Source organism: Bombus bifarius, unplaced genomic scaffold (genome assembly GCF_011952205.1).
Source record: "Bombus bifarius isolate JDL3187 unplaced genomic scaffold, Bbif_JDL3187 scf7180000008008, whole genome shotgun sequence".
Classification (NCBI taxonomy): Eukaryota; Metazoa; Arthropoda; class Insecta; order Hymenoptera; family Apidae; genus Bombus; species Bombus bifarius.
In genome coordinates, this window is record NW_022884386.1 from 3149575 (window position 1) to 3164620 (window position 15046).

A 15046-nucleotide genomic window follows, 5' to 3' on the forward strand; every position below is an offset into this window, starting at 1 on the left:
GGCCGGTCTCTTCCGTTTCCTAGCTCCCATTCCCCTTCCTCCATCCCCTTTCCACAAGTCGTTACCTCTAGTCTCCGTCGTTCTGTCTCGCTTCCTGCCCTAATTCTCTGGCAAATAAACGCATCATTGAGCAGCCGTAGATTTACCAATCAGGCCGATGTCCTCGTGCAGGACGATAGAAGCCGTGCGGAAGCCCGCACGATTCGGAATAGCAATGAAAACAGACCTTTAAATCTACCCCTATCTCTCTTTTCAACGGTATCTGGCCGAGCGCGTTCATCTTCCGCATATCCGCGTTTCCACGTTTCACGTTCGAGCATCACATTAACACACCCTGTTGACACTTCGAGCCCTCTTCCCTTCGTCGTTTTCATTTCGTTCGGACCTTGCCAGCTTTGACGAGGTCCTTTGCGTCGATCGTCCTTGAACAAATTTCCTAGACTTCTAGGACGGTTTAGATAGCCAGAGCTGTGGATCGCATTAAGCCACGTTTGGGATGGTCAGTAATTTTTACCAGCCATCGAAATCCCATTTGGCATTCCTTTAACCGGACGTCTCGAATAATTCGTCGTTGAACGATTTTTAAAGCTTCGAGGAATTCCAGATGGGCGGCATTTTATTTGAACCGAATTAAAGGTACCGGGGAAAAAAGTTCACTAGCATAAGCAGCAAAAACCTGTTCAGTGATAATGGACGCTTCTTGCATCCACGTTGCACGCCGCGTTAGTTTCATGACTGAACGGATAGATGGATAGATGAAAGACTGCGATGTCTCGGGTATCGATTAAGGTGATAGAACCCCTGCGTCGGACAAGGAGAAAGTTGTAAGTTGATGAAGACAAATGATAATCCCCTTATTTTTAACCCAAGCCTCTCGGAAGTTATCGCGACTAATGAAAAGCGAGTTGGATCGCCAAGGGCGAGAGCCACGAGTCTTTCTCTTTCAACATGGATTATCTTACTTACGATTCACGTTCTTATCCGTCGTGTCTCATGCATGTCTTATGAAGGTTTTGTTTAGTTCAAAGCAAATTCCGATACCTTTACGAACACGGAAAAATGATAAATTCCAACGTGGTAGTTACCCGTGGGGGCAGAATCCGTGGGGTAATATACGAGGTGAATGCGTTATGACACACCACCAGCGACGTGTAAAGAAACACGCGAAGACGAGAACACTCGTCGATCGTCAGTTCTGCTTCGTTAATTATTCACGCCTCGGTCGCTGAACCGATTGGATCTCCCTTTCTCTCTCTCTCTCTCTCTCTTTCTCTCACCCTCTCTCCTGGCTTTCGTTGAAACACCAACATACCGAATTCAGAGACTGATTTTATTCTAAAAACGGCTCTAAATAGGCTCTAATTTTCTAATCGATTTACAGTCGCGTGGTTGCCGTTGGAAATTTCAACGCGGTTGAAATCGACGTTGGTTCTGATTATTGCACATATATACGATCACGCGTTAAAATATTCCCGAGCCGGTACGAGCATTTCACGTTCCGCGGAACGAACACATCAAGACATACGTTACCAGACTGTACAAATTAAATCATGATGCAGCTTTCGTCCACGGTACATCGCGTTAAATGCCGTAATAGTAGTTTAACAGGTCGTAATGTCGCCGCTATTGCGCGTGTTAAAGTAAAGTAACGTATTTGGCGAAGGAGTATCAGGTTTCCCGTGAAAAACATCGTAGAACTATATGTGTAAGCTCGGTGGGTAATTCGCGAGGGCTCTTCGAAACCGTGGCAGAGGCCAGGAAATTTTTTACGACCGGTCCAACAGCTCGCGAGAACGTTGTAATTTCTCGGACAAGACGTAAGCTTGCCATCCTTGTCTGTATGCTAAGTAATGGTGAGCTAAACTCGCGATGTTTACACAAGTTTACTTCTGATTTATTCGCGTTCCGCACGATGCCTTTCTCCCATCGCTCTCCCACCCCCCGTCGAGTTATACGACGCCATCTTTCCGGGATATTCCTTTTTCTTCTCGTGCTCACCATGGATCCGTACTTTCCCGCTACAAACTGTAATACCCCGAGGTATTTTGCGGGTGAATAAAATATTTGAACAACCAAACGTCGTTTCTAGTCCCCGATCTTTATCCAGTTAAATCCGTACGACGTAAACCCCGCGTTGGTCGGTTATCGTAGCCCTTTGTTCGTCGGTGGGAGGAATCGTCGTGCGATCGAGCTGACCATAACCGAAATTAAACGAATTCCAGCGTACAATATATGTACGGGAAGTGGATCTAAAAGTAAAAGTAACGCGATAATATTTTTAAAGTTACGTTTGATAAACACGGCAAACTGACTGATACTTTGCATAAATACAACGTGGTTAGCGCAGTTGCTACGGATGTAGTCTTTTTATAGAAAATGTCGACCCAGTTTCTATAGCTCGATGGTTAATCACGATCCGAGCGCAGAATATTCTAGGAACGTCTCCACTTAACGCGAATAATACGCATCTATATTGCAACGAATTCATAATTCGCCTGTATCGATCAATTTATACTCGAAATGACTTTTTCAATGTAATTCGCGATTGAACAGTTCGTGATGTATTTATGATACATTAATGCAATCCATTAGTCTTGAAGTTCTTTGGAGCCTGAGAACAGAATACATGTACATACTGAGACGATCAACACCTATGCTCCAGCACCAGCTTACGTTTCCGTGAATGTGAAATGAAGTTAAATCCTACCAGCGAACCCTGTTAGGTTGTACAGAATATATACATTTAGTGTCTCGTGAGCCTTATTCGTTACAAAGGATACCTTGCAAGTGCGCAGACAATAAGTCGACTGAAAGGGGAATAAGTCGAATAAGTCCTATCAGTCGAAGATCAAATACAACGTGGACAGGTAATACGTTTCAGAATGTTCTATAAGAAAATTCCTTTCAATTCCTTCCCTGTATTAAAATATCATTTCTCGTACAAATATTACACGTCGCACATTGCATTTCGAAAATTATTACGATCCAAACTAATCCAAACGTGTGTAAACACATCAAATCCGTAAAAAGCGGATCACAAGGGATAGTTACAAAGATAATATTCAATCACTGCTTTTTAGAGAGTGTTCTTCTTCGCCAACACTGTGCGTTTATCTCGTTGCAAACTTTCAAAAAATTTCTCGAAAAATTTGTTCCAGACGCGTCATTTTTATTAAAATACATGCGCGATACGACATATGGAGCGTTAACGTTTACTCCTCGGTTGCACAGGTCGATAATTAGATCGGTTAATTAGGTAAAACATTGTCTGTACCTTGCCATCCGACGAGGATATAAATTAGCCAGCACGCGAGTTATTACCCCCATTTTCAATTAATTAGAACGTCGACAGACGCTATCTCGTTACCACAGAAGCGCGCAACATTCGCGATTTTCCGATTACGAGCGTCGAAGAAAGATGAAGGTTAAAAGGAGAGACGTTCGCGAGAAACAAGCATAAATATTCTCCCCTATTTCTTTATTATTCCTTATACCGACACCGTTCCGCTAATGCTTACTAGCTTCCAGGGCAACGGACGCGACGTAAAAAGTCTTTCTCTTTCTGTATAATCCGCTCTTCGCGCTCCCACTCGTAGAATCACTCTGGTGCGTTTTAATCACGCACAAGAGCTCCATTGTGACTATGTCGGCTGACTAACGCGGCTGCGTTTGTCCCGCCATAAAAGCAGCCGGATAATGCGGTGCTCGGTTTCTTTTCAATATCCCCGCTTACGCGAGGGGATCGTAAATGAATTTAAGATTCGACGCGGTACAATCCAAGAGTTTACACCGCTATTAACAAGTCGAGTGTTTCAACGGAAAAAGGTTAGTTTTTGATATATAAAGTAGCTTCGAAAATTGTCGGCCGCCCAAGAATTTCGTAGTAAGCGAGGGGTGGCAGAATGATTAAACCGTAGGCGAAATGTTGCTAAACAGACTCATTAACATTATCGTTGGTTTTATTAATTCCCCGGACCGTTCTGCTGCCAAGGAGACTTAACCCATCGATATCGGTCGATCGATAACCAATTTTGCCTGCTGCCACAGACTGAGACCACAGTTTCCGAAATGGATTGTCGTATTTTTCGTGGCGTACCTTGTTACACAACCGATATCGATCGGCTGTAACGCAATAAACATTCGTCCTGACCTGCGCGTCATATTGGCGTGGATCGTGAAAAATTTGTTTAAGGGTCACAACAGGTAAATTTACCCAAAAATTGAATCGCGTAAGAAGTATTCCGATAAAGAAATAACATTTGGCTCGGGGAACGATTTATAACTTCGAACAAACACTGTGTTTCGGAACAACCCGGCCTGGTATGTATATACATAGATTCAGCGGTCGGCGATCCAAACCTTGTACTTTCGAAAACTTTGTCAGCGCCCAAAAGCGTACACCCACTTCCCTTGCGTCGTTGTTTCTGAAATCGAATCGTCGAACAGATCGGAAAAATTTCGCCCCTGCAAACCGTGGATGTCTCGTCGAAATTCCGCAATGACGACGAATCGTGGATTATTCCTATCGTCTTTGCGACAACGGCTGAGCGGTATCATCTCAAAATAAGAGAAAAATTTTCGTGGTTCCTTGGGGATATTACGAAAACACTGAATCAATAACGCGCGAAACGAGCGAACTTCGTGTAAAACTGTTATCTCATTAACCCACTTTTCCTGTATTTCTACTTCCATACATCATCGAGTTCGGCTTTTCGTGTTTTCCATCGCATTTAAATCAACGCGAAGCTCCCCAAAACATACGAAATTGCAAACTCATAATTGATGATTTTGTCGTTACGTTTTAAGCTATAGAAAATCAGAAGAATTAAAGGTAGCGTCGATTATTTTTCCACTAGCTTCAACTATTATTTACTAAATCGTAACTATAGTCTGATTCGTGTCAGTCAATTAATTACAATCGGCGAGCTCACGATAAAAGCAATTCTTGTCCATATTTGTCGTTTTCTCGGAAAACAAAAAAGATAGTTTAACACCTTCGAGTTCTACACGATACGTTTCGATTTTTCACTTATCGATTAAATCATGAAGTTGTGAAACCATGATAAGGACTATGTTTCTAGAACCGCTTATGTTTCATTCGACGATATATCAGAACGTAAATTGTTTTTTCACAAGAATGCGTTACTATCTGTGAAATCAAACAATTTGACATTTGTAATAAAATTCCTAACATCAAAAACACGATACAGATCGTTTATTATAAAAAGTCTTGATTGAGTAATGAAAACATAATCGTATCTCTTCACATTTTTTTCTTCCACTACTTTTCGTTTCTTCGCTCTGCAGCCCTTCCTCCTCTTTGTCCCTTTTCTTGTCATTCTCCCTTTCGTCTCCTTTTTTGCCTCCTCTCGGTCTTCAGTTATTCTTTTCCTCATTTTTCCTCTTCTTTGGATAAAAAAAAGCTTTCGTTACATTAAGAGACGATCATCACTCTTTACATCTTTAGTCGTATGGAAAAAAATTGTAATCGCGCCACAACGATCATCGATCATAACCGCAGACCAGAAAAAATTACGTCAGCTTAGCCCGGGCAATGCTATTCGTCAAAAACTCCTTTTCCGGATATCGTGGACCATTGGAAATGGAGTCTCATTGAATCCCACGGCATCAGCCTTGGCACGCTAGAAACGGAGAAACTAGTGTCTGCACGAAATTCCGCTTTGACTACAATGCCCCAAGGGTTAAGTACCGCGGGCACAACGGACATCGTCGTTCCAGAACTCGGCCAGTTAACCCGGCGTTCAAAGCTTCGCTTTGCAAACGGCGAAAGCAGAAAATCTACTTCCCCCAACTTTTCCATCTCTTTACTGTCCACCCTCATTCTCCCTCCCGCCCACACTCCTTTCCCCTCTTGTTCTTAAGCAAACCGAACGATTTCATTTTTGAGACAACATCGTGAAATCCCACGACCCAGCATCCCCTACTCACGCTCTACTTTTTCCTCTTTTCGATATACTTTTCTTTTCTCACAGAGTATAATCTAGGTCGAAAGCTTTCCTGACTGACGCGAATTGATTAAGAATATTGAAAAACATGAAGCGTTGTTGGAGTCGCGGCCGTATTCTTGCTGGGCGTGTTGTTACAAGATAACAGAGGAGAAATTAGTGTCGACATAAAGTTCCGTTCAGCGTAGGATACCCCAGTGGATTAAGTACCCCCCCGCATATATCGCACAAAAGCTGTTAACTCGGGACTCAAAACTATAGATTGCAAACTGCTAAAGCGGAAAAACTACTTGTTCCAACTTTCCGATCCTCTTTGTTCTTGCTTATTTCTTCTTGCCTTGGAATCACGCGAATGAACGCTTAACGGGAATTGAACTAAAGAATTTCCTTCCCTATGAAAGAAGAAAATTTCAAAACTCGAACGCCCGTGAACAGGTAACGAGCCGCTTTGTTCAATTCCAATGAAGAATAGGTAAAAAGAACAGGAAAAAAACGAGAACGACGAGAGGAACGTGAAATATCATCGAGGTAAATTATCCGCACGAAAGGTTCAACCCATAAATGGAGAGTTTGATGGACACAATACCGATTTCGACTCATTTAGCGACAAAGTACGTTTAAATTCGCGCATATCCGAGTGGAATATTGCTCATTTGTTTGATCGCTAACGAGACGGCTGAAATAGTTCGAGTTGTAATTTCGAAAATAATGTTACATTAACATGTCGGAGATGAATGGGACTGTTAAACATTAAATACATATCATTTGATCAAGTTATTTATACGAGAATTAGACAGAGAAACGTTCTTGGTTTGTAATATTTAATTAATTATTCGACTTCTTATGTTAGTTTCAGCTGGATTGTTCACCTTATTGATGAATGGTCGCGTTTACACCATTCTATAACAATCAGGAAATTATTAGCTGTTTAAACGTCATTGTTTACTAACTGTGTATACAAGTTATACATTCATTGGTAACGTACAACCATTCATTGAACACAGAATACCCTCTGTGAATTGAGTTATGTTTCGCCTACATACGTTAACATTAACCATTAATCTTTGATAATAATTAGTCACCATTGTTGGAATAGAATAGTAACACGAAGGTTTGAACGAATACCGTATAACAAAAGATAACAAAAATGAGATGAAACAAAAATGTCGAAACTCTATTTTAAAAGAAATCAATAATCGACCGAGGAGTTAGATATAGCATCTGTTTGATTCGATTAACTTTGTAAAAGAGTAATAAAATGATAAAGAATTCAAAATAAACGACTCGTCGGATTATTATTTCATTTATTCTTTCAAATAATTATCTCTTTATCCGCTGATACAAGACTATATATATAACAAAATTAATAATTGAGTTACGATAATATTTTGCATGTGAAATTTATGGTATTATATCGATTACATGTAACAGAGAATATTATACATATATATTCGAACAGTTCGACGCAAACGCGCGAGTTATTGAAAAATGTTTTACATAGTTTGTAACATCACGCTGTAAGCTCACGTTACCGAAACGAGAACCGGCGTTGATCTTCGAATAACTTGGAGCAATTTACGATACATTAGAGAAACACGCGTGAAACATACCATGAAAAAAATGTTCATCTATCCGTGTTGATATATTTGAAAGAGTTTCACGATATCCGACAGTTAATATCCCCCATAGAAACTTCAGAAAGAGAACAACAGAGATCGCGATATATTTTTTCCCCTCTGTTTTCATCCACTTTCTTGTAGCATCCCCTTTGGATTTACGGTTAATACGAGACGTTATTGCTGAACCTCGAAGCAGAGTAAAAGCGTTCTGACCGTCAATTCATTCCTCCAGATCATGGAGAGAACAAACTGACCAGGTAAAGGCAGAATATTTCAAGGCTAGAAACCTATAAAACGTCCTGAATCGCGAAAACGTGCAAATAAGCAAACAGTGGAAATATAGTTTGGCTCGGATAAATTGTTTTCGGGCTTAAGACTAGCACCGTGAGAATTCCTGTTCGAATATTTCTTCACGTTAAATATCAACTGTTTGCACTCTGGCGTCAGCCATTAATTAACTTTTAGTTATGTTTGTATAGTATGTATTTATATGTTTGATATAAATTTGCACAGTATATTTGATTCTTGGGAAGAACTACTGAATTTTTCGGTACCAGTCACAATTTAATTCTAATTCATAAACCTGATATTGTCGGACATATATTCTCAGACTGGAAGAATCCAAGTTCTTAAATATTTGATGTTAATTTCAACATTTCGTAAATAATAAATTTAACTGGCGCGAATTATTTAATGTTTCGAGTCTGACGCCAGTCACTAATTCGCTAGTCAGAAACTTCTTCAATCGCGGAACTAAAGATAATGAAGTACGTCTATCTCAGTCAAGTTAACTTTAATCTTTGCCAATGTAGCATAACTTATTTCTAACAGAACGCGATATATTTGAAGATGTATTTGATATATTCGAAGCGAGATATTTTCTAGTATCGATTTGTATCGGCTATTTAGCTCCTAATATTAACTAACTATTTCTAATCACATCGACCTAACAAATTTATTTTCATACTGAAAGCAATCAGCAATATTGCAGGATATGCATATATGCTAATACCCGGAAGTGCGTGTGCAAATAACGGTAGAGTTTACCACACTGAGAAAAATATTTGCATAACGCTGGTAGCGGAATAGATCGAGTCAGAAACGAGTATGAGTGACAATGATGTATCGCAAATCTTATTTTCTATTCCTGCAATTTTAACTTTCTGTATAAAACGTGGCTGAATTACACGCGTAAACTTTTCACGTTTTTTATTCACATCTTGTAAAATTTAATTTCTCGTTACAATATTACCTTGCTACGCTACATAAAAAATAATTATCTACTTTTTGGGTAATTATTAGATACTTATTTAGGCTCGTACAGTTCTCGTCAATATTTCTATTCGCGATATCTTGGACGAGAACGTATGCTTCAACGGTGAAGATTCAAAAAAGTATAAAACGATAGTGCTAGGAGAAAAATTGTATAGAAAATCGTTTCAATTTCCAAAAATTCATCGTCGAAAGTTTATAAAATTTCTATGTTATAATATTTCTATATTACGAACGTTTCATTCTGACCAGTCTGGTAGTTGTAACGTTAACGTATTAGTATACTGTACGATATAATCATATTCGCGTTATCTGCAGTATAATAAATTGTTCTTGGTTGTTTTACTTCGACTCAAGATAAAATAAAAAGTTAAGGGCAAGCTTCGCCTGATTTAAACGTAAGAAAGATTCAAGGATAATTTCTGAAGCTGGCGAGAATTTAGAAGCCACTGCTACACATTCCGTACAATGGCGATGCAAAATACCGTCATTATACGATCGAACGAGCAAGTTGATGCCAAGGTCTGGCAAAGTGTGCTCCATGAAATCTTTCCATCGGTACTCTTTATTTCTTGCTCGTCGGTGATATAAATTTCTACGGTTACTTTGAAAATGCCCGCCAGCATACCAATGGCTCTTCTTTTTTTCTGGATTATGGGTACAATTATTTCGCACGATATCACGGCCAAGGGAGAAAAGTTCGGTTATGTCAATTGTTGGGTAGGAAGTTTTGAAAACGAGCGATCTAATTTAAACGGTGAGAGGGTAGATAACTTTTGTTTCGAGTATTTATACGTACAATAAGCTTTAATCTCTTCCCGTTTAAATCGAGTCGAAGGAAAAACGAGCATTTTGCTTCTAAATGGTTAACGATGCCCGACACGGGAACGAAATGGCACAATAGAATCGGACGAAATTTAATTTCATAGCAGGGTCGCGACTGATGGCTGGAAAAGGAAGGGCGCACAGGTCTAAGAAGATAAAGGGCGTTTCGAGGGAAAGCGATGTTTGAATCGTGCTTAATAAAATCGCATGAATATTCAGCGATGGGAGAATTGAAGTTCCCCGCGGAATCGAAACAAAAAGGTCATACGGATTTGCCGTTACAGGTGGCGTTCCCTCTGGAAAATTGAACTTTCGAAATCCCGTGTGGATTATTCCCCTTTCCTGTTCATTTTTGTCCCCGACGTCGATTTCGAAATGGAGGTTGGTCGATTAAAACACCATAGCGCGCGAAAATCCCCTCGACGCCGTTTCTTTTTTCTCTCTGCTTTCTCTTACGCGTGCTTTCCCCATAAATACCTGAATAAAACAATACAAGGGGACCTCCGTGTATCAAAGATAGGACGATTACCAGGACAATAGTAGAAAGAGATTGTCGGTAATTTCCGTGTAATTATTTACGAGATCGTTTATCATGAAATTTTAAAAGCGCTTGGAAAGCATTTTCCATTTACCGTGGCGTCTTGCGGTTCGCAGAGAATTTACCGCGGATCCAGGGCAAACAATTTTCACGATTCCGCCGCGTTTCAACGTCGTCTACCGGGGACTGCTTACCGTTTCTACTCGGCCAACGATTGACCAAGAAGCTTTTAACTTGAAACGCAATGGATCAACATCGACTCAGCGGGCCACGAACTGGCTCGAAAAAACCATTCCAAATGCTGTCTGTCTGTTAGAGTTGGTCCATGAAGGATTTCGATGCGCGGCAACGTTTCTTTGCTTGCGAAACAAACACCGGCGATTTAGAGATCCTACGCGAGACTAAACAGACGCCAGCGAGGAAACTGATTCTATCTACTCCTCTCGCCTTTTGGCTCCGTGCCCCAAATCCCCTGTTTTTCTTTATGTCGCAGATCCCAAATTTTTTCCATTAATTTCTATCTTCCATCCCCGACTGCTACTACTTTACGCTTAACGAGACAATTTTTCATCCGATAACACGCAGATAATTCTTCTTCGAGAGTAGCCGTATTCGTCGATTAATTTAATCAAGACGTCCGGCAAGAATTCAAATACGCCTCTATTTTCTATTCATTGTGAGTTGATGGTTCGTAGAATTGGTACGTTCCGTATCGACGCGTCGCGTCGGTCGGATTCGATGGATCTTGGGCTGCTAGCCGCGGAAGTAATGGAAGCGAAGAGAGACGAATAACAATTTAATTGAACTTGCAGCCGTCTGCCAGTTTCTAAACTCACCTCTATTCGTAATTAGGCTTGCGGCCGGTTGTGGGAATCGTGGTGAAATAATTCAATCCTCCGTGTCTGCGTGTGGCCTAAGGGTTTCAGTATACCTGCCACCTGCTGTAACGAAATTCCCAACGTATTGGTAACTGCGTATTAAGTAGCTGACTACGATGCAACGATAGCCTAGCTAGTCCGTGATAAGATCATGAATTATCCTGGCCAAGATCGAACGTATCCTATTCCTAATTGAATCACCTTGACGCGTTCTTCGATGGTTACCATCGAACCGGTTACATATTCGACGTTTCTGTTTTAACGTAATAACGTGATTAGCATTTCGCGAAGAATGACGTACGAAGTTCGGTACCGAGGAGGATTCGCGCAATGTATTCGATAATGTACAAGTTCCGGTCATTACGAAACAACGCGCAAAGCTATTATTTTCGAAGCACTTCGTCTAGAGGCTCGCTAGATTAGTTATTGTTATGCTTGTTTCTATTCATAGGAGAACTTTCGAATACGAGCGAGTGTAACCGAAGGGACGAGCAATCTACGGGAAATATCGCGTTCAACGCGAACGAATGTAACGAATCAACAAAGGGAAAATAATCAAGAAGTACGGTCGACGTTATAAAATGGTCATACCAACACATAAGCTCGTCGTGGCCGCGTAGACAAAGCATTTTGACAAATTTATATGCTAATCTCGTGCGGTTGACGAGTCCGAGATTAACTTCGTACCCCAGTTAGCAGTTGCCCACCACCAGGAGCACTCTATTTTCTCCAGTTGCGCAACAAAGTCCGGTTGTCACTTCATTTACGCTGTCCAAAATTCACGTCAACATTATATTCCACGAGGTCGAAAGTTCCATTGCGTATTGAACAAATTAGATTCGAAGTCCATATCCCGAGCAGGCTGCACGTGTCGAACTGCGTGTCAAAGAAATTTTTTCACGAAAAGTTTCGCAACGTTTCTCTTACTCGACCGATTCGGTGTATACGACAGCTCTACGAAATCTCTTCAAATATACTCTGTGGCGCGTGACAGCGTTCTAGTTGCTCGATTACGATAACTTAACCGAAATTAATGAACTATATATACGTCGTCGAATTATAGGAATATGAAAAACGATACTAATCGATATTAAAAACAAAATATCGAGGGAAAAAGTTATTAGCGTATAAACAGAATCGCGTAACAGAATCTGGTTTCGTTTATTTTCGAATGAAACGGAAATAAACAGGGAAAAAATTTTTCGATCACCCTCGGTGTCGGAGCTGAAACCGCGACTGCGGATTCGGTGGTCGTCTAGTCTCTGCCAACTCGCAACAGTTCCTGGGTGTCGAAAATTAAGGTCGACGAGGACGATGTCGTGGCCTGGCTTGGTAAACCATCGATGCGCTAGTGGAAACGGGCGTGTCGGAACTTTTATTGTTATCCGAAAATACCTTGGTTCGCCTTCCAATGAAATAGATTCGAAACGGTGCGGATCTCCGTGGAATGATATTCTTGTTGAAACAATAAATCACTTTTACTTGTCTCAATTCGCGATCCCTTTATCTCCGTTTGTTTTCCTAGGGAAACGAAAATTACCTGTTGTTTCTTTTTTTTTAGAATTCGCCAGTTTTATTCGAAACATCTATGATTCTGCATCGTTACCGCCGATAAGCGTTGCTTTATTCAATCGAGCGATATTTTATTTGAAAGCCTAAACCGCAAATACGACGACATCGTATCTCCATATCGAATTACGTTTTAACTCGTTCGAAAATAATAACGGTTTGCTAGTAAATAAAATATTGACTGAGTATACAGACATTGCGATATTTTCAAATTTTATTCTTTTTTTTCCCTTTCCTGTTTTCCTTTTTTTTTTTTTTTGCTTGGTATATTCGACACTGAACCTTTAACAATTCACAAACAAACTCACTAAAATATTAACTTTCACAGTTAAATACTTGACGCTTTGCTTGTAGAATGTTAATTTCGAAAAAGCTCGGGGGGGAAAACGAAACACGAATTTCCGTCCGCAAAGTGCTGCGCATCCAATTTATGCTTCGCATTCTCCCGTTTATTCGTTTCCATTTTATCCAATCGAATATTCCATCCATTGCACGGAGTATAATTAATAAATGCAATGGAACGGACAAGGTTTCTCGCGACACCGAGAAATACTTATTCATAAGGGAAAGTTTGAACGGGGCTTAAGCCATGTCCGATATAACAGCGTTTGTACAAGTTCAAGCTGGTATTAAGAGCTTTAATACATCGATAAAGAGAAGTCCTCGATGTAGCCAAGCTCGTTCCCTCGATTGTCGGCTAACAATTGAGAGGTTTAGTGGAAAAAGGGAACGTGTCACATCTGTATCAATGTTTTTTATTCTTTTTATTATCAATTAGTTTCTCTTAGCTTTCATTTAACCATTTTCCGTGTATCGATATAACATCTCATGTACGTTTTTGTATTACCATGATTTATACAGATCGTATGAAAATTTCACGTCAAGGAAAGCAAACAAATAGAATATAGATAGAAGGCCAATATACTTGGTTTTCTTGGAAGCTCGTAAGAAGATACTTAGATTTTAAAGATTTTAAAGATGGGGTAATACTACTCGCTTATTCCACTTGAATACAGTAAGAAAAAGAAGAAAACGTTTTTCTAACGAGGACAAATGAAACGGGAAGAGAAGAAAATATTTATAGCAAAATAATACAAATACGCGAGATTAACTAAAAATTTGTTATACTTCGACTGTCTTTCCACTTACTACCAAATTTGTTTGCCAATTAAATATGCCAAATTGATTCAACATTTAAAAGTGACAAGAGCTAATAAATCAAAGATTAATTTATTATTGTATGAGAATAATTGGCATTTATTTAACATTTAAAGCGATTCCAATCCGGTACATTTTCTGGAAAAGCTTTCATCTAAAAATTGTCCTCCTTCCTAAATTTATGACATTTGTGGCATATGACTGTTTTCTATCGATCCGCTCAATTTCTTATACACTTTCAATTTGAAATCGCGAGAAATGTCGAACACCTCGTAACAAAAGTTTCCATCGTTGCTGCGGCTCGGCAGGGTTTTAATTTCAAATTTCCACCCTTAGCGGTCCGGCGTCCGTATATAAATGATGCAATTGCCTTCGGTGCAGACGGGTGAAAATAAATTACGCTCCCCCGGCAGATTCCAACGCGTACAGGTCGGCCGGTGCAAATTTATTTGCGCGAAGAAGCACGAAAGAGTGAGCGGGCCAAACCTTCCCTCGTTTCGAAGGGCCCGGCAATAAAGGGATCACTCGGGTCAGGTTAAGGCGATTTATTGTCTAGGTAAGTTTGCCATATTCGATAAAAAGCCACCGCGTATTTGCCGCGCTACACGATATAAAGAGGGGCGCTAGGATAGGGACAGATAAAGTCAATAATTCCTCGCGTTTGACGCGCGGCTTATTGCTCTTCGGTCGGAGAAGAATCGCGAGAAGGCCGAGAACCGACCATTTGTCAACGATATTTTACGGTTGGATACTGACATTTTGAGTCTTCGTGGATCGTGCTTTCTTCGAGCGGATGCCATTTTGGTTGAGGTTTGTTTAATTTGAGTCCTAAGGGAGATTTCTCTGTGATTTATAGAGACACCCTTCCGTGAAGCTCCAAATATAGAAATAATGTTATATCGTCGTTCGATTACTTCGATGCTTCTCTATAGTTGTATTTTAAGGTACACGCAAAGAGGACGAAGTGCAGTGTAAGGAATGACACATGCTTTCCTGCGTAACACCATAGAGCCGTGAATCGTATCGCGTGACATCTCGGTGAATTCTATTTTATACGAAATTTCTATAGTCAACATCGATACACGCTGTTACCTTTCGTTATACTCTCCTTTCTTCCTTTTTTTCTTTTTTCTTTCTACCGAATTCACATCGTGCAGGAAGAATTTATCGCACGGTGAGAATTTTAACAAGTTCTCTTCTATCGAGCAATAAATCTGCGAT